This window comes from Arvicanthis niloticus, chromosome 8, assembly GCF_011762505.2.
Source record: "Arvicanthis niloticus isolate mArvNil1 chromosome 8, mArvNil1.pat.X, whole genome shotgun sequence".
Lineage (NCBI taxonomy): Eukaryota > Metazoa > Chordata > Mammalia > Rodentia > Muridae > Arvicanthis > Arvicanthis niloticus.
The window spans coordinates 25784525-25804478 of NC_047665.1; the positions used below are offsets into that span (position 1 = coordinate 25784525).

General features: G+C 45.6%; 1 long non-coding RNA gene across 8 annotated transcripts in view; it reads left to right on the top strand.

Moving 5' to 3' along the window:
• Positions 1–19954, top strand: part of LOC143443307 (uncharacterized) — a 106194-nt gene that overhangs the window by 70157 nt on the left and 16083 nt on the right. For all 8 annotated transcript variants that reach the window (XR_013112156.1, XR_013112159.1, XR_013112160.1 and 5 more), the window contains one exon: positions 18831–18941. This is a non-coding gene — a long non-coding RNA (uncharacterized LOC143443307). The remainder of the gene's footprint in view (positions 1–18830; positions 18942–19954) is intronic.

Here is a 19954-nt window from a genome sequence, read left to right on the forward strand (position 1 = left end):
GCTTCAGTGATCTTTTCTGGTGGATGATGTGGATGGAGCATTCATTAGAGAAGCAAGTGCAAGAGATGTGGAGATGTGGTATCTTAAACAGCAGTCGGGTCTGTGGTGGGCTTGAAACCACAGCTACCCCGGAGACCGAGGCAGGAGGATGAGTACCTGCCTGGGCTGCAGAGTTGTTCTGCCATCTGCTGTCTTTTTTGCCCAAATCCAAACTCTGTAGGTCTTGTTCCAAACACTTTAAGCCATTTAGGAGACAATGAGCTTTGGCTCAAGAATGGTACATGCTTCTGTGTGTGTGCTTGTGCATGTGTGTGCATGTGTGTGTGTGAATAGGCATGTCTGCGTTCATTTGTGTGTGTGTAAAGAGGGGCAATTGACATTAGCGCTTGTGTTTTAGTGAGGGGAACAAACTGCCCAATAGAGGCCAGTAGAAGGGCTTGCCTGTGGCTGGGAGACAGTAGGTCAGTGTTATCCCGGCTTCAAATCACTGAGATAAATCCATTTAGGTAGAGGAGAGTTCACTGGGGCTCTGAACCGCTTTCAGAGGTTTCAGTTCAGATGCTGCCCCATTGCTTTGGGTCTATAATGAGGTAGTATTTCCTGGCAGGGAAGGAACATGGTGGAGCAAATTGACTCAGCTGATGGGGTCTGTGATGGAGAGAGGTTGTAAAGGGAGGAAGAAGGAAGTGGGGCAGGGTCCCAGTATCTTTCCCAGCAGTATGTGCCCATGACTAGTGTTAGCATTCTGTCTAAACTCCACCCCTACAGTTACCTGGCAACAGCCAGGTAGGCCTGGTCCACTATAAAAGGGGCTGCTTGCCCACTCCTCTCTCTCTTGCTCTCTGTATTCTTGATCCCTCTGTCCCCTTGTCCCTTCCCCCTTCCCTTCCCCCTCTCTCCACATGGTCATGGGCAGCCTCTACTTCTCTTTCTCCTCCCTCTCCTCCCTCTCCCTCTCCCTCTCCCTCTCCCTCTCCCTCTCCCTCTCCCTCTCCCTCTCCCTCTCCCTCTCCCTCTCCCTCTCCCTCTCCCTCTCCCTCTCCCTCTCCCTCTCCCTCTCCCTCTCCCTCTCCCTCTCCCTCTCCCTCTCCCTCTCCCTCTCCCTCCCCCTCCCCCTCCCCCTCCCCCTCCCCCTCCCCTCTCTCTCTCTCTCTCTCTCTCTCTCTCTCTCTCTCTCTCTCTCTCCTTCTCTCTGCCTCTACTACCCTCTTAACTCCCCTCCCCATGCCCTGAATAAACTCTATTCTATACTATAACATCGTTTGGCTGGTCCCTCAGGAGGAAGAGATGCCTCAGCATGGGCCCACTGAGGCATCCCCTTCCCCCATTCCTCACCATACACACCCACAGAACATATTCTTTCTCTTTCTCTTTTTATAAACACATCAACCACAATCCATTCACTAGGCCCCACTTCCTAAGATTCTACCACCTCCCAGTATGTCCACAAGTTGACAAATCAACCTTCAGTACATGGTTCTAGGGACACACCTACCCAAATTATAGCAGATAGGACTTCCAGAGGGAGCCTTGGGGAGCTGAGTCCCATGCTGTAACTTCCAAGTAGTCAGGCAATGGAAGGTAGTGTCTGCCGAGAGCTTCCTGTGAAAAGTACTCAGACTTCTCTCAAGGCAGCTGCAGTTTAAGACAGTGACATATCAGACGATAAGGACCAAGAGGAAGCCTTTGGATGCTTCCTTTGCTTTTGTCATTGGGATCTTCCAGTCAACTTTGGACCTGGGGAGAAACAAGACACTAGCAAGGCAGGCAGAGAAGGAATACCTTTTCTTGTTATTGCTATCAACAATAGCCTAGGCTGGACTTGAACTAGCAGTAATCCTCCAGCCTCAGCCTCCTGAATACTGGGTTTCCCAGTTTGAGCCACCATATCTGGATGAGTCTGAATTTGCTTTGTTTTTGTTTTTGTTCTCTGTCTCTCTCTGACTCTGTCCCCTGACTCCATCTCTTTCTCTCTCTTTCTTTCTCTCTCTCTCTCTCTCTCTCTCTCTCTCTCTCTCTCTCTCTCGATTTCTCAGACAGGGTCTCTTTATGTAGCCCTGGAATGTATTATGAAGACAAGGCTGGCCTTGAACTCACAGAGATCCATCCACCTATCTCTGTGCTCAAGTGCAGGATTGCAGACATGTATCACTGTTTGGCTTGTTTTCTTTAGAAATGACTCATGTAACCCAGGCCAGCCTCGAACTTGTTATGCAACCAAGGCTGGCCTTGAACTCCTGTCTTCCTGTCTCTATGTAGCTCTTGAATGCTACACCAGCATACTTGGCTCCTGAAGTTGAGTTTCTTACTGTTCTTGTAGTGTTTGAATAGAGATAGTTCCTTTAGACCTAAATTTTCAGGGGGTGGGGGTGGGGGTGGTGTAAATTTCCAATTGGTTCTTTATTAAAAAAAAAAAAATGAGGATTGCCTGGTGCAGAGCTCGAGTGGCTGTGGGAGGGAAGGTGAGTGAAGAGTGTGAGGAGCATTTTGCAAGCATAAGAACCCCATGCACTCCTGCTGGGATGGCCACACTGTTTCCAGGAGAATAGAAACTTTATGTGGCTATGGAGAGGCAGGCCTTCCAGGCTGCCTCTAAGTGCTGGGTCTCTGGCATCCATAGGCTGCCAGGGCAGGATAAGGAGAGTGGAGCTGCTTCCTCTGGGGATGGGCAGGGTTGTCTCTGGGTGCTGAGGCTGCTGTGTTCACTCAGTTTTTATGGGAGAAAAGAGACTTAGACACTTCAGGGGAGTGTCAGCAGTTTATTAAACAAGCTTCTGGGCTACTATGCTCTGGCTGGATGCAGAGAGTGCTGGAAAGTTTCTTTTGCCTGTAGTAGTCAGTTACAGGGCAAGGGAACCTGAGCAGAGAGAGACTTTAGCTTGAGTCTGGGCCCCATGCTGAGCCAGGGAAATTAAAGGTGGCTCAGTGTGAACAATATTTTTTTTACTTCAAGTTTCTCTGTAGCTACATTATACGAAGAGAAAAGAAAAAAAAGTTAAAATGAGTTATAGTATTTTAATTTCCCTAATGAATTTTTAAAAATCATTGCAAAATAAATAACAGCAAATGGAGACATACTGAAATATGTTAGTCTAATTCATAATAATTTACATAGTTTGTTTTTCACTTAAATATTTGAATTTATAATGATGCCGTATCTCAATTTGAACTAGCTGCATGCAAAATGACCACATGTGGCTTCTAGCTTAGACATTGCAGTTTACACTAAGATTTCAACTAAGGACAGACACGTATACTCGTGGCATGTGTGGCAACATCTAAAGACATTTTTGTTACCCTGGAGAGGGTTCTACTGGCAGCTAGTGGGTAGAGACCAGGAATGTTGCCAAATGTCATGTAGTACATAAGTCAATCTCCACAACATGGAGTCAGTAATATGTCCTGAGATACTGACATCTCCCAGTTTGAAAAACACCCATTTAGACCAAGCTCTGCCTTTGCCTGGTGCTATGGCTATGGTATCTATTACCGAAATCTCTTGTATTAAAATTTTGATCTGTAGCTTTTAGCACTGGTGGGAGATGTTAAAATCGTTAAGAGATAGAACTATTGATACACTTAGGGGATCCCCTAGATTGCCCTACAAAGCAGCCAGATCAACGGATGCCCCAGTTCATTAAATGGCCATTAGGGTTTCACCTACAGGTGGTGACTCCTGAGAATGATAGACAGGAAGTGGACTAGCAGCTCAGGGCGGGGACTCCAAAATCGGCAGCCGCAGAAATGTGCTTGGTCCACTCAATCTCCCAGCCAAGAAACCACCAATCAGGCAGGCAGGTTGCTAGTAAGCCATGCTAAAAAAGATAGAAGGAATGAATGGTTATCCCTTTAAGGAGCTAATGTGCTTTCCTTCTTAGAATCTCTGCCCTCCGTGCAGTCCCTCACAGCCGCAGGAAAGCATAGCTCTTCTTGTCCCCATTGCTACCTCTTTTCTGGGTGTGATTTCCTTGACACATTGGGTGACACTCTTTCTCTAAAGCCCCCCTCCGTACTGCGTGTGTCTGCTTGTCCGCCATGAGGCTGATCTCCATGCCCAGCTTAACCTAGACAGCAACACTTCCTCTCTTCCTTATCTCTGTCCTTCCTCCTCCAGGCAGCTGCTGAGACTTACAGCTTGTCTGCTTTGGGATTTTTCTGTTACATGCTAATAAAATTGTCCTTGGGCTTTGAAAAAAAAAAATAGCGTAGCACAGAGCCTTCTGCTCACACAGGTCTCAAAGCAGATTGTTAAAGGTGACTTTCTTTTTGATTGCAGCCTGGGCACCTTGATGTGAGCAGCCATCATGCTTGGTTTCAGCACAGGTCCAACCAGCAAATCATGGATTAAAGGCTCTAAAACAGTGAACCTAAATTAACCTTTTCTCTTTATAATTGAATCGTCTGAGGAGTTTGTTAACGGTACTGGAAAGCTGCTGAAAGCATCTTCCCTCGGCCAGGAACAAGGCACCAGGAGTCAGGAAACAGGGCTGAGCATGGGGTATCAGAGGGAAGCATCCTGTCATAAGAATGTGGTTTTTGCTCATTTAGGAGAGGGCCCCAGATAGTTTTCTAAATGTCCTAATAAATGCTATTCTTCTCTGTCAATGGAAATTACCTTGCAATAAAAGGAAGTAATATCTTAAGTTGATGAGGACCTAGAGTGATGCTTTTCTCCTCCATCTCCTTAGAGTGGGTCTTCCCCCTGCCCCCCATCATTGTTGTGGAATGAGAAATTTCTGCAGAAAGTAGTAGGGAAATGGGTAATGGATCCATGGAATGAATGAATTCCAGAAGGTAGCTGGAGGTCTGAATCAGTGTTTCCTCTCGCTTCATTGTTCGACCACCAATCAGCTTTGGGCAGACGCTCTTGACTGACCCTTGTAGCTCCTTATTTCTCTTGTCTCCTCTCTGGGTCCCACTCTGCTTTTTGCATTTGTTCGTGGATGGAGATTGTCTAAGCCATCTCCTCGGAAGCCTTCCTCTAGCTAAACCCCATGAATCTGGGTTTGGGTTGCACTATGAAAAGATCTTTTCTGTGTCCCTTGGGACTTTTTAAGTCTGTGCCCTCTGGGCTGTCAAGGAAAGGCCCCTTTTATGTTCCTGCTTATCTCCAGTTCTTTGGCTTATTCAGGGGCAGGCTTCCTCCTATGAATGGGCCTGTTGATCAGCAAACCACAGGCAGTCATCAGTCAGTTCATATTTTACTGGGAGACCGTGGTTCATCTTTGCACATCATCATGTGCTTTCCCGCTTGCTGCCTCAGTTGGGGGGATAAGGAACCAGGCTCAATCTGTCTTGTCATTGTCGAGTGTTAAGATCAGAGCTGGAAAGGGAGCAGAAACAGTTGGACATTATGATTGAAAGAGAAGCTGGGTAGCTTTCACGATGGCCCAGACCTTAGCCCCATCTGTGTAATCATAGGTTAATAGTCCCAAGGTGCATACATCTCAGGAGTGAAGAAACTGCTGGGAATTCCCAGCTGACCCATGAGTGAAGTTTTTCTGTTTTCTCTCCTCGGACCGTCATTTTCTCACACTGTCAGTTTGAGGCTGAGATTTTTCTTACGTGATGTGCTGTGTGTCAGCTCTTTGGATTTCTGGACAACAGTCTCAGCCCTTGACAGTAGAAACCATGGAGTCATAAACCAAGAACTAAGGGACTGTCTAGGGGTGAAGAGAACCCCTGTGTAGCATTATACACAGCTGAACAGATCTCCACAATGTATCCTCTAGCTGTGGGTATAAAATAAGCCCTTGATTCCACTGGGCGTTAGATATGAGGCCATAGCTACAGAACCAGCATCAGAACCTTTGATAGTGGCCCAGCATGTCCACAGAGACAAGTGCAAGAGTCTTCTGTCCACCGCCAACTATGAATTAAACCCTCAGTGGGTACAGACAGCTTCTTTCCTCAGTGGATTAAGAGTGGCTTAAAAAAAAAAAAAAAGGTTTCCTTTTCTCCTCTCACTTTAAACCATATACCTCCAAAGAAGATGACACCCAAAATCTGGGGATCTATTTGAAAGCACAGCTGGCTTCTCCAGACGTCAGGACATGGCTGCTGAAAATTGTCGAATGTTTCAGTCTCACGGATCTTTGGTGTGCGTGCGTGTGCATGTGTGTAGACATCTGTTAACTCCCTTGCTCAGCATCTTTGAGGCCTGGCTCTGTAGAGCCATGAAGTGGGGTCCAGATGTGAGGCTGTTTGCTGACCACCTTCGCATACAGGCAGCTCCTGAAGCTGACATCAGTGCATGCTCCTGTGTAGTCTGGCCTTTTGCTGCAATCAGATGTCAGGACAGCGTAGACTCTGCAATTCAAGGGTCATAATTCACACTGGGGTAGTGCTCCTCTTGTCTCTAGGACCCCGATTTTTGCAGTTGAATTTGCTAATCTGGCATACCCTTTAGCTGATCTAAAAGTGACCGACGATGACCTGAGATGAAGTTTGTGAATGCTTCATGAGCCATTTTCAGAACATGGTGGCTGGGATTTTTCCATGCTCCCACGAGATATGGAAGAGCTCTGTTCTGGCTTCTTCAGTGGAAGTGGAGCTGCGGCTGAAACACCCCAGGATAACACCGCTCATTTTACTTCTCGTTCACCCACAGTCTCTGCTGCCCTGTTGTCTATATTTTAAAAGTTAATGCCTCATTTTGGTGGAAGATACTGGGCCTGGGGAGGGTGGCATTTTTTTGTTTGTTTGTTTGTTTTGTTTTGTTTTTTTAGTGGAAACAAAGGAAACCTGGCGTTCCCATCCCGACTGTGTTTGCTCTTCTGAGCTTCTCCTTATTGTTGCTTAAGAAGTTGGGAGTGCAGACACCCTTAGAATGCCATCTGGGTGCTTTAATGGCACACAAGTGGATCTTAAAGCCACCAACCCTCCAGCCTGTCTATGTTTGAGGACTATGAAGCCAAATAGAACTATAAAAACCATTTTGTGCAGTGACCCGCCCACCCGATGCTGCCACAGCCAGCCAGTATCCCCACCCCCTTCAGAGGAGTGTCTGCTGAGCCCTGACTGCTGGGCTCCTGCAAACCATCACTGCTCACTTTTGTAGCATCTTCCCCCAAAGAAAACACACTCAAGACTCTGGGCCTGGCCTCTCTCTTTTCCATGGCAGCTCCCAGCCTCTGTTTGGCCTATCTTCTTCCTCGGGTCTCCACCCCAGCCTGCTGGTGTGGGCAGCAGGGGAGGGTGGTGATGCATGCTTGAGCCCCAGTGGGGAGGGTTGGGAGGCTGCAGAATCCTCCCTGTCACCTTACCCAGTTTTTCTCCTCTCTTGCCTTCTTGGCATTTCTCTTGCTCCCTAACAGATTTCCACACTGAGAGTTTAATTCAGGCCAAGAGAGCAGCCCTGAAATGGGGGGGTGAGGTAGGGGTCAGGACATATGCTAATGAGGCTGGGGCTCTCCCAGGAAGGCCTCTCCACTTCTCCCCACTCTGCCTAGAGACTCAGAGGGGCCTGCCCCTTCCTTATCTCCACCCCATTGGGAAAGCAGTCTGTTTGCCTTGCTCATTCAACGGGTACACCTTTGTCACGAAACCAAGAGTCCAGGTGTCAGATACTTGCCAACTTGCCTGGGGCTTAACTGGACTCCAGTGCCCCCCAGAGGAGAATGAAGTGGAAAATACCATCTGATGCAAAGGACTTGTATCTATTTAAACTGGCAAGTTTATAATCATTTTTTATAGGTATAATAAGCCTTCAAGGGCATCAGTGTCTAAGCTATCAGTGTCTAATTCCCTAACAGTAACCCTGAGATGTGACCTGCCATGTTCCACTGGGCTGCTCTTACTCCATCTTTATTGGGGCTTCAAGAGTCACAGGTACATAAAGCCACACTGTGGGAACAAGCAGACTGATAACAAAGCCGCCAGGAGGGAGCCTCTGCCTGTGGCTTGTGATGGAGAGAACTCGAGGGGCACCTGGGAGAAGTTTCCTGCTCACTTGCCTCCAGGCTTCGAGTGAACCTGAAGAAGAAAGAGAATAGTAGACAGGGAACTTATGATGTGGAAACTGAACGTGCTGAAGTCTCTCGCCGGCCTAAAGTCAAGAATCCCAAGACAACTAACTTTTACTGTGGGTGCTACCTACACAGAGACAGTGTTACCTTTCCGTGCTTTATATATGTTTCAAAGAAGCACGTTAAAATGTCCGTACATCATGCTTAAAGGCAATGTATATATGACCTAAAGTATATTCCTTCATATTCCAGTATAAATCCTCTATTCCTTTCTCAGTTACCAACCTGTAGTTTTCTAGGATTCTCCCGAGGACACACACACACACACACACACACACACACACACATTTACCTAAACGACATGCCTTTACTTTCTTGTACAACCTTAGTGCCCATGCCTTGCCTTATTGGATTGCAACCTTATCCCAGGCACCTGCAGAGCCCTTTTGTAATCTCATGATCTATAAGTGGGGGAAGGAGATAAAAAGGAATCTCTCACCGGGCGGTGGTGGCACACGTCTTTAATTCCAGCACTTGGGAGGCAGAGGCAGGCGGATTTCTGAGTTCGAGGCCAGCCTGGTCTACAGAGTGAGTTCCAGGATAGCCAGGACTACACAGAGAAACCCTGTCTCAAAAAAAAAAAAAAAAAAAAAAAAAAAAAAAAAAAAAAAAAAAAAAAAAAACAAAACACCAAACAAACAAAAAAAAAGGAATCCCTCTGAACAACGTAATTCCAAAAGCTTCCCAAATGCTATGAACTGCTATTGCTGGGCACTTAAGCAACACGCTCCCTTGCGAAGCCCCCCACCCACACTTGGGTGTGCCTTATCTGTCCCCAGATGACTCTCTTTCCTCAGCCCCTGTGCTTAAACCCATGTTAACATTCTTTTTTTTTTTTTTTTCTGAATAAGCTCCAACTCTGCTTTGTACCGCCTCATGCTAAATTCTCTGTGCAAAGTCAAGGGTCCCTACTGTACCAGGTAGATGTGTGCAAGAAGACCCTGGCTGCTGCAGGTGGAGCCCTGTCCCTGGCTCTCTTCTGCTGAATACAGGGACCTCTGACTTCTTGGTTGGCAACAAATAAGTATACTGAAGAGTTCCCAGGGCTGTAAAGGGCGAACTGTTGTCATGAATCCACATGGTGGATACTTGCGTGTGACAGGGAATAATCCCTTTTCTTACCTCTCTAGCTCTGGAGTAGACTCCTTTCTCTCCTCAGGTTGAGCCTTCAGCTGTTTCTGGGTCTCATCGTCTCTCTCACTGTCAACTTCAGATTACAGCCCCTTGGCCACTCCTCCACCCCCCATATATCTTCTATACTTTTCTCAGTAATTTCCCTTAGCCCCTCTGGTTCCCTCAGCAATCTCTTTCCTTTCTTTCTGCTCTTCCAGGGGGCCAGTGGGAGGTTTCAGGGGAGAAGAACAGACAAGGGGCCACTCCCTAAGAGTGTCTTTAGCCCTGGGCCAAGGGCTATCCTCAGGTCTTTTATGTGGGAAAGTTCCCATCTTCTTTATTCCTAGAAATGACTCCCTGCAAAGATCCACCTTTCCCTGTGTGATTAGAAAAGAGCCTCTGTCTTAGGCTAAGTTATGGCCCCAAAATGCACATGCTAAAGGTCTGACCCCCACTTCCACATCATAGAATGGCTGCATACAAAGATAGACCATTTGAATGTGAAATTGAATTAAAATGGTCATTTGAGTGGACACTCATCCAACATGTCTTTACAGGAAGACAGCAGGACTCTGACACACACAGGGAGACCAGCTACAAGCCAAAGAGAGTCTCAGAAGCAAGCCAGACCTTAGACAAGAACTGCAAGGACATAGCTGCCTGTTGCTTAGGCTACCCTCTCTGTGGCGTTTGTTATGGAGCCCTGCCAAACAGGTCCACTTCCAAATGGAGTGCACGCCATATGACACCCACAAGACTCCCAAATAAGTACCCTTATTTACCGCTGACAAGCCTAGAAACAGACTCTCCAATTATCATTACACGTTTATTTAATGACTCACTCATTCAACTGTCTGTCCTGAAAACTTAGCTAAACACTAGGGATGTCTTGTCCAGATGACTGACAGCTTTCTCACATAGCAAAAACATGGTACCTGTGTAGCAGCACCCTCAGATACAAAAATCTAAATGACTACCATCTGGGATGCTCTTGTCTTTGTATCCAGGTGCCCTTCTGATCACAACAGCCTCAATTCAAGGAGTTTCTTCCCTTGTTACGAATTGGAAGGAACCAGAACCTTGACCTGTCTTCTCCAAGGCCTTCAACTGCTCACCAGTTTGTGCCAGGTGATGGCAGATCCATAGGCAACTCACTTCCTTCTGCCTGGATATCTTCTCATGGCAAATAGTGAGGATTTCACTTCCACTCTTAACATTTTGGTAGGGCTTTTTTGTTTTGTTTTGTTCTGTTTTTGTTTTCTACTTTGTTTTTCCTTGAGCACCTTTTTGCTACATCATAACACAAAGAAGAAAAGAAAAGTAGCCAAACGAATCCTTTGTATGCAGAAGCCCTTTCTGAGATATCAAACCCATTCTCTTGATATTAGCATTGAGCTATTCATGAGGTAAAACTGTCATGACTTAAACACCTCTGGAAGACCTCAATTCTTAATGTAGTTACCATGGTAGTTGATTTCCACAGATATGATAGAGGAGATGTTCATACCATGGCCATTACTAATTTTGCTAATGGCTTGTGGTGAGAAATTAGAGATTATCTAAAAATATAATATAGTGTCTGTTTTCACGGAGGACCTTCTCAACAGCATGAAGACTCCACCATAGAGTGGTCCAAGTTAGCACAGTACAAATGAACGCTTGTAGAACATAGCTAAGTACAAGATATCAAACCAGGGTAGCCTGAATCTCCTGAAGAGATACTTGGAGATGTTACAAACAAAAAGAACGTTAACCTTAATACACGAAAGTGGTAAAAGCCCATTTAGTCCATCTTTCTTACGCCTTTGTCAATGGAACCTTTCGTCTTATGTCCACACTAGTGTGCAAGAGATAACCAGCTCCACCTGTGGGCACCCTGCTCCCTTCCAGGAACACCCAAGGCAACATAGCCCATTGTTAGTTACCACTTCTTATTTCTTGCCATCCTCCCTAGGAATGCACAAGCCATATCTACAGTGAAGAATTTGGTAATTAATCATGTGAAGCCTATATCTGAAGCTGCTTCTTTCTTATGAGAACCCCATGTTATGTAACACAGCTTCCGTTTTAGTTCAGTTAGTTTAACTTCTGAGGAAAATACTCTCCCACTGGACTGTCAGTATTCTTTGTGTCCCTGAAGAGCACACATTTGATGTTCCTGGCTTCCCACCTTGCGTATTTGCCCTTTTATGGTTGTTATTGACCATCTGATTGTTCTTGCTTGTCTCAGAATGCCCAACCTCCCTTTAACCTGTCAAGCACAAACTATGTTACCTAAAATACTTGGTTCCCATTTAGCTCCTAACTCCATCAACAGAGCAAATCTGAGATTCTGGACTTCTTTAAGTAGAGCGCGAGCCTTCTACACTGCTTGCTGTATTTCCATGCCACAGCAAGAAGCTATACAAAGTCTTCAACCTATAGAGCCAGGCTTCTTTGACAAAGAACACTGAGCACCCATGCCTAGTTCCTGTAATACTTTCATCCTCTAGACAGACAAGTCAAATAAGAGACAGTTGGTCCAAGGTTTGTAAGCAGTAAGCAAAACAGTCTTGTGTTTCTTCCACCTTCTGAGGGCCCAGCTCCATCCTGCCCTCATCCTTCTAAAGCTAATTACTTTACAGTCAATTTAGATTTTGTTTTTCGAGTACACCTTCAGGTTCTCCTCACACTACCCTTTGCCTTTGCATGGAAAAGTCAGCATATAATTGGAGAGTCATGCTTCAGAAGGACCCTACTGAAGTCATATTTATTTCTCTGGGATTCCAGTTGTACAAAATGACCCGAGTATAGGAAATCCTACCCCAAATGTTCACAGTGCTGAGACTGAAAACCTCTGGTCTCAGCAGCAGTGCTAATTCCAGGTCATTCTCTCATTTAAAAACCAAATGACCACATATATTTCATTTTGCTGATGGAGACTGATTCTTACAGTCATGGTCTGCCTGTGAACCATTATGAGGTACAACAAGGAAATGAAGACAGGATAGTTATCTGGTACTGATTCTGGCTAAGTAGTGGTCTTATTGGTTGTAGAAATATAAATTAGCCCAGTGACTAGGGGAATTAGTATAACTCTCAAAAAAAAAAAAAAAAAAAAAAAAAAGAAAGAAAGAAAGAAAGAAAAAAGAAAAATAGAACAACCAAGTGTGTTGGCTACTCTGACCTAGAGGGATCCAACTATCACATTATCACATGGAGTAGACTCTTGTACACCCATCTTTCTCAGGGCACTATTCACAATAGCCAAGTTATAGACTTAGCCTAGTACCTATCAGTGGTTAAAGGAAATTTGGAATATATACACAACAGATCTCTATTCAGTCTAAATACAAGAATGAAATTGTATCATCTGTAGAAAGGGGGATGGGCATAAAGATCACTGTATAAAATGAAATTCATTAGACTCAGAAAGTCAAATGCTACATGTCTTTCCCCTCCCCCCCCCCATGAAGAACATAGATATGAAAAGGAAGACATGAACAAAGAGGGGGGACTATTTTAATGACTTTTGTACGACAGCTGCAAACGTGACAGAAATAACTTCCCAGGAGGATGATTTGTTGACCCATGGTATCTCAAGTGTTGCCCATGATAACCAGTAAGGCATGGAGGGACTCAGCCTACAGTGGTAGAAGAACTTGGCAGGGATCATTCATATAGAGATGGGCTTGGAAGCAGAGGGGGTGGGACCTGAACCAGAAATGCATATAATCTTCAAATCCCTACTTCTGGGGTCTACTTCTGCCAGCACCCCACTTCTTATGAGCTCCGCAGCCTTCCAAACCATAGCAGGGATGATTTGAATAGAAGATGGCTTGTAGGATGGAGGAGGGGAAATAAGAGGCTTAGTGGAGATGTAAATATGATTTGAGTACACTGTAAATGTATGGTGACCTTGCAATAAAATTTACTATTTGTATGAATAGTATATGTTAGTATTCTGTCTAAACTCCACCTCCACAGTTACTTGGCAACAGCTAGGTATGCTCCTCCTCAGTTACCTAGCAACAACCAGGTAGGCCTGGTCCACTATAAAAGGGGCTGCTTGCCCCCTCCTCTCTCTTTTACCCTCTCTCTTAATCTCTTACTCTCTTACTCTTAATCCCTTACCCTCTTGCCTCTAGCTTCTCTGTCTCCTCCCCCCTCTGCCTCTCTCTCTCTATGTGGTCATGGCCAGCCTCTACTTCTCTTCCTCTCTCCTCTTCTTCCATTTTCTTTCCCCCACTTTTGCCCTATCTCTTGAATAAACCTCTCCCCCTTGGAACCGTGTGGTCTGGAGTGGTCTGTTTGCTGTGGTCGGACTTCTAACAACTAACAGTATATACTAATTTTAAGGTCTTTAACAATTTGGTCTTGTCACATCATGAAGGGTGACTCTGAGGAATAAGGCAGTGTTGCTGAGACAGTAAGTGAGCGCCCTGTGAGCGTGGTGGCCTTCATCTTGGCTCTGGCTTCCACGGAGGCTTGCTGAATAAGTTTTGTTTCCCTCTTAGGGTGGAACGAAAGCACTTTCAGGTCTTTGCTGGCTTGAACAGAAATTATTCTAGAACAGGCTCACTTGTGAATGAGCCTGGTGAGTTACTAAATCATAAGAAAGTAGGAAAGAGAAACCACCACAGCTCTGCCCTTCCACTGCCTGCCGCGGGCATGCCCACCCCTAGCATGTGCTTGCCGTGTGACCCACTTCCTTCCCTCTGCATGGGCTGCAAAACTAGTTGTTGGGAAATGAGGAGGTCTGGCAGGCAGCAAGGCCAGCCAGGGGTGAGGCTCTGGGTGTGTGAAGATGGGCTGGCAAAGGCAGTTCTTTGGCATTCGTTCTCAAAATGAAGGCTGGGGATGAGCGGTGACTCAGTCGGTACTCTGCACTCAGAGCCTCCACATTTGCACACCCAACCAACCGTGTATTGAAAATAACAAAAAAAAAAAAAAAAAAAAAAAAAAAAAAAAAAAAAAAGGGAGGGGGGTCTGTCTACTAAATATGCAGTTGTCTCTTGCCATCATTCATTAAGCAATGAAGAGGTGATCTGAAGCAAAAAAAGTAGTCATGCTAGGTCGTAGGAGGACACATCAGCAGCCTACGTGCTTGTGCACCTAATGCATCTGTTGCCTCTGGGGCCAGAAAAGGATGCTAGATTCCCTGGAACTGGCATTATAGCCAGTTATTAGCTGCCATGTGGGTATTAGGAATCCAACCAGAGTCCTCTGGAAGAGCAGCCAATGCTCTTCATCCACTGAGCCATCTTTCCAGCCCCCCAAGTACTGAAGTTCCAACCAGCCAATCAGCCTTTGTAGAATGCTCAGTATAGGCGTGGCTTCTTTCTGGGAACTTTGGTTATTAGGGAAAACGGCACACCCTTTCCTTTTTTTTTTTTTTTTTTTTTTTTTGTCTTTACGTTATTTATACTGTTTTGGATGAGAGAAGGTCTCCCTACGTAGCTCAGATTGGTCCACAGCTTGCACCCTGGCTCTCAGTTACCAGGATTATATGTGTCCATCACTGTGTCCAGCTGTGTTGTGTTTGACACTACTGGATAGGTGGGGCTGGGAGCCATGTAGGTAGCCTTGATAACATGTTAGAACGCAACAAAAGAAGACTAAAGGGGCTAAGTTGGCATCAGGTTCCACAAAGCACACCATTGTGAACAACTACCTAGCCAAGATATTTCCCCACCTAGAGAGGCCACACGTGGGAGCACGGAACCATTTGCCATTTAAGAGCTAATTTATGACCTTAAAAAAAAAAAAAAAAAGAAAGAAAAAAGAAAAGAAAGAAAGAAACATCAGTCCTACCTCACCTAGGCTCAAGTGACGCCCAGAGTCTCACTATCTCTCTGTGTTAATTCTTCACGGGTTGAACTTCAGGGTCACTTTGTTGAAGTAAGCTGAAGAAAGACCTGCCAATGTGACCTTAGAAGCCCCTGGCTTTGCTGTAGGCTGTGGCAAGTAAATCTATGCAGTTAATTCCATCAGCCTGCAAACTTGCCTTTCTCTAGACTTGCTAAGTGCCCACCTGTGCCAGGATTGTTTTGACAATGCATGGCACAAAGGCCCCTGGGAGCAGAACTGCTTAAGCTGATTTTACAGACTCAAAGCCAACCCCTCACAGATTGTAGGTTTCCGTTGGGTCACAACCTCACCCGTGACTTAAGACGACGGGCTTGAGTCACAGCTGAAGAATATTTATAGGTAACAAATACAACTAGAAAATGTCAACACTCCAATTTGATAACACTGCTATCAACATTCTTAAGTACCTGACATTCTCAGAACCACGGAAGTGTACGGCTGCAGGTGCCCAGTGGAAGGTACCTGGTTTAGCCTGGTTTAGGTAAAACAGGTATGATTTGCTCGCAACCATGCAGTTACTGCTGACCTGGGATTAGGAGTTCTGACGACTTGTTGCCCAGTGCCCTCTTGACCCACCACCCCTTAGTTCATCCTAAATTATTGCAGGTCCTCTGGCTGTGGGGCCTTTTAATTGGTACTATTTACAAGATACCCTCTAGAGAATAAGATTACACTTTTATTTTTTCCCTTATTTACTTCCCACTCCTCCCTCATCCACAAAGCCCCGACGCCCTACGCCTTTAGTCCCAGCCACTGAAACTCTGGCTGAAACCGGTCAGAAAGGCTTCCTGCCAAGTGACTTTTGGCCAGGCAACGTGATGAGCTGAGTGCAAAGGAGAGCCTCCCTGGTTTTCTCATGCATGTTCCACATCAGCCTTGAGCTAATTTGATCCAGCTCAAAAATGTGCCCCAGTCATCCCACAAACGCTTAGAAGGACCGAATTGTCAGATCTGGAAAAGGCGATACAGAATTCAGCCCAAGGCTCTGTAACTGCTTCAGAGGACTCTAGAAGCTTCCTTGGGAGGGAGCTGTCTGTCTTCCATTCAGCTTCTAAGCATAGGTGAGCTGGGAGTCTGAGCAGACCCAGTTTGAGGTTTTGCACAGTTCGTTTACTTAGCTGGGGTTCCTTGTCAGAGCTCTTGTGTGTGGAGACTTGGAGGATAAAAACCATCGTTGACAGTTGCAATTGTAAGCCAGAGCTTCAGGTCGAGGGAAGAGACTGTGATCAGTCCGTGTGCTGGGTACACCTTGCTGGTGACAGGATAGGACTGGAAAATGGCTGTATATGCTGCCCCCTGACTACTTGGCAGGGATGGCCTGGCCTTTCAAAGAACCTGTATTTTGGGCTTCACTGAAATTCCAGGCTGTGGAAGCTGCTTACCCAGCAAAAGGAAGGGACAAAAATAAACACTTACTGAGTGACTTCTGTACCATGGCCACAGAAAAGGGCAGATTCTTCAGTCTGAAGAGTTTCAAATGAAGTGTCCCCCCCCCACCACCCCCTTCATTAAGCCCCATAGGAGGCTGAAGAAGTTCTACCAAGTTTCAACAGGGGAAGTCATGCCTTATAGGACAACTTGGCTCCTAAGAAGCAGGGCCACCTTTGTGCTGACGCCCTTCACCTCCATCCACATCTGCTATTCCAGGCACCATTTTGCAATCCCAGTAGGAGTTCAATTTTTTTTCCCTGAAGACCCAGAAGTCAGTAGCTGCACACAAAATGCAAGGAGTCGAAACCGAGTTAAATTTAAAATGGGACTTGAGTTTCTCTGTTTGGAAAATGGCGGGGCCTCCTCCACGCCTGTTCTCCCTGGGACATTGTCTTTGTTAAGTATGGCTTCCGACCTCTCCCTATTCAGCTTCTTGTGGTTCGCAGTTTGCAACCTTAGCCCTGTTTTTCTTTTTGCTTGAAGTGGAAAATACTATTCATCTTGTCGCTCAGCTGTTGGGTGGATCCTGGAGCAGCTGTCCCTCGGGGATATGGGTGAGACAGCGCTGTGCCTGCAAATGCCAGTGATGGAGAGATAATAAATGTGCCTCGGAGAGAGAAACCATCACGACATTAGGATGCCAACCTTCATCCATGTCAGACATCTTCAATTGCCGTTGTCTTTCAAAGGACCCTGCGTCTCACAAGGCTGACAGTGGTTCCCAAGCAATTTCAGGTCTTGCTTTTTTAATCAAGGGCTGAGGATTTTTCTCAAGGTGTGGACCCAGCTCAGCTTCTAGTTATGTAAATCTTCCTACTCAAAACAAGGAGTCATTTTGAATAAACTAGGCTGATGTAAATGTTGAGACCCGTGGGCCCATGGGGTGAGACTGCTAGGCTAAGTGTGGAATTGGTGCCAGCTCTTGCCAGGACCCTGAGGCACATCATTTAGGGTTTGTCCCAGCTGCTATTTTTCATGGAGGAAATAGGGTGCAGGCTGTCCTTTTGAATATTTGTGTTTTCAGCCTGAGAACCCAGCATCTGTATCTCTTGCTCTTAGAAGAGCAAAAGTTGGTGGTAGTGAAGTTGATTGGTGACTTTGGCTTGATTGTGCAATCTAGATATTAAAGTTTATTCTCAAGGCTTTAAAAAAAATTGACAGCTTTAGAGATAAATATAGTAACCATCCTTCAATGTCAAAACTAACTTTAAAAAAAAAATTTGAATCAAAATAATAAAGTAAAGAAACAGTTTCAACTGTTGTTTTTCTTTAATAGTTTTTGTTTGTTTGTTTGTTTTTTTAAGGCACAAAAGTGATAAATTAAAGCCACAGAACATTTGGTACACCCCTTGTTGACTTTGAGGTTATTATGTATAGTTATATTTACATCTGTTTTAAAGTGTATATTCCTCTGTATCTTTTTTTCTTTTTTCTTTCTTTTTTTTTTTGTTTATTTTTTTTGTTTGTTTGGTTTTTTGTTTGTTTGTTTGTTTTGTTTTTTGTTTTTTGAGACAAGGTTTCACTGTATGTTCCAGGCTATCCTGGAACTCACTCTGTAGACCAGGCTGGCCTCAAACTCAGAAATCCGCCTGCCTCTGCCTCCCAAGTGCTGGGATTAAAGGCGTGCGACACCACTGCCCGGCTATTTCTCTGTATCTTATTTTTAACTTTCACTTATTCTTAGAGAAAAAGTCTCACTCTACAGGTGGCCTGGCCTTGCTCTAGAGACCAGGCTGGTTTTGAACTCTTAGTGTTCTGTAGTCTCTGCCTCCCTGGTGCTGAGATTAATGTATGCCACCAAGCCCAACTTCTGCATTACTTTTATTTATTCATTTTTATATTACTTTTAAAGAAGAGCTAAATGCTCTCCTTTTCCAAGCATCTAAATCTGAATATTACTTTAATTATTATTATTTTTTTAATTGTTAGCAAACATGAAGCAAAGGCCAACAAACTCTTTGAGCAGAGGATCATCGTCATCTGAACACTAGGGCATTATGGGCACGTGCCCTGGCATTCTCCCGTGGCACGCGCCGTTGGAGGGGCCCAGGGAAGCCACATTAGACTTCGATCCCCACTGGTTAACATTTATGCTCCTGGGTGTCTTCCTACAGTGGAGGATTCCGAGGAGCATCCTGGGGCAGACAGAGCAGACAGCCTACCCGAGGGACAGATGCTAGTTGAGAGTGTTGCTATTCATGGACCACTCCTGATGGTCTCCCCTTCTCTGTAGTTGTAGTGAGCTCAAGCATCTCGCCAAAACAAATGATTCAGGGATGAACCATGCTTTCCTGGTGTGCTCCACACCTGGGAAGGGTTTTCTTTGTTTGTTATAGAAGAGATTGACTCACTGTTCTCCGGTGTTGTGATCTATGCTCCCTCTGTCTTTGATTTCTTTCTCTCTGGCAGAGCCATTTTAGATCACGGAATGGAGGCTGTGGAAAAGAACATGCCGGAGCACCAGGAATAGGCCTGGAACTCTGGGGACAACATTCTTCATGCTCTCTTAAGAGCTTAGAGGTTTGGAACTGGTGGCAACTGGTCGTTTTCAGTGTTTGGTAAACAGCCAGTATCCGGAGCCCTGGGAACAGCCTTGCTTAGTGCTTAGTTCTTTGTTTAAGTTTTGGGATGGAGGCACTGAGAAGTTGGTGCAGGGGAGAGAGATTAGCAAGCACTGCTCGTTCACAGCTGGGCAACCAAGTGGACAGCCCTGAAAGACCTAAGCTGACAGGAGAGAAAGAGGCCCCTGATTGGTCTTGGACCAATAGCTTTTAGAGAAGGACACTCCCTCACCCCAACCCCCAACTGCTCTGCATCTGCCTGGCCTCTGGCCAAAGATCTGTGCACACTGCAGCGTTGGTATGCTTTGGGTGAGGCTCGTGGCCATAGCAACAGGATGGGAGAGACCCAGTTCCTGGGAGTAAGGATTGTGGCCAAGATACAGATTGGGCTGGCAAGGGGTAAGGGAGGGGAAATCAAGGTTGGTTTTGCCTGAAGAATGGAGCCCTCTATTGTTGTGGACTTCAGTTAGGGGCTACTAATGGTCCATCTCAAGCTCCTCCTTTCTCCAAGTAGGTATGGCTCGGGCTGAGAGTTTGTTAAACTCTGGTGAATGTAATCAACCCACTGACCTGCTGATTTTTAGAGAGAATTAAACACTGATCTACTTACTGGTGGTACACAGTCACATTTAAAATGGCCATGCACCTAATTCTTCCATAAAGGCAAAGTTTTGCTTTAGGAAAAGATGTTCTGTGCACTTGTGGCCTGTGACTGGAGCCCTGGGCTCACCGTGGAGGAGCTGAGTTCTAATCCTGACATGACTTTCCCCGTCTCCCAGTGTGACTTCTCTGTGCCCTAGGTTTTTATTTTTTAATCTAGAAAATGAAGGCGTTTGGTGATGAGGTAAAAAACAGGAGGACTGACTCCAGCTCTGAGTCTATATCTATAGACAACGGACTGGAATAAAGAAGGGCCGTTTCTATTGTTGAGTCTTCTGCATTTCTGGGTTATATTTCTTGAAGCCAGCAGGT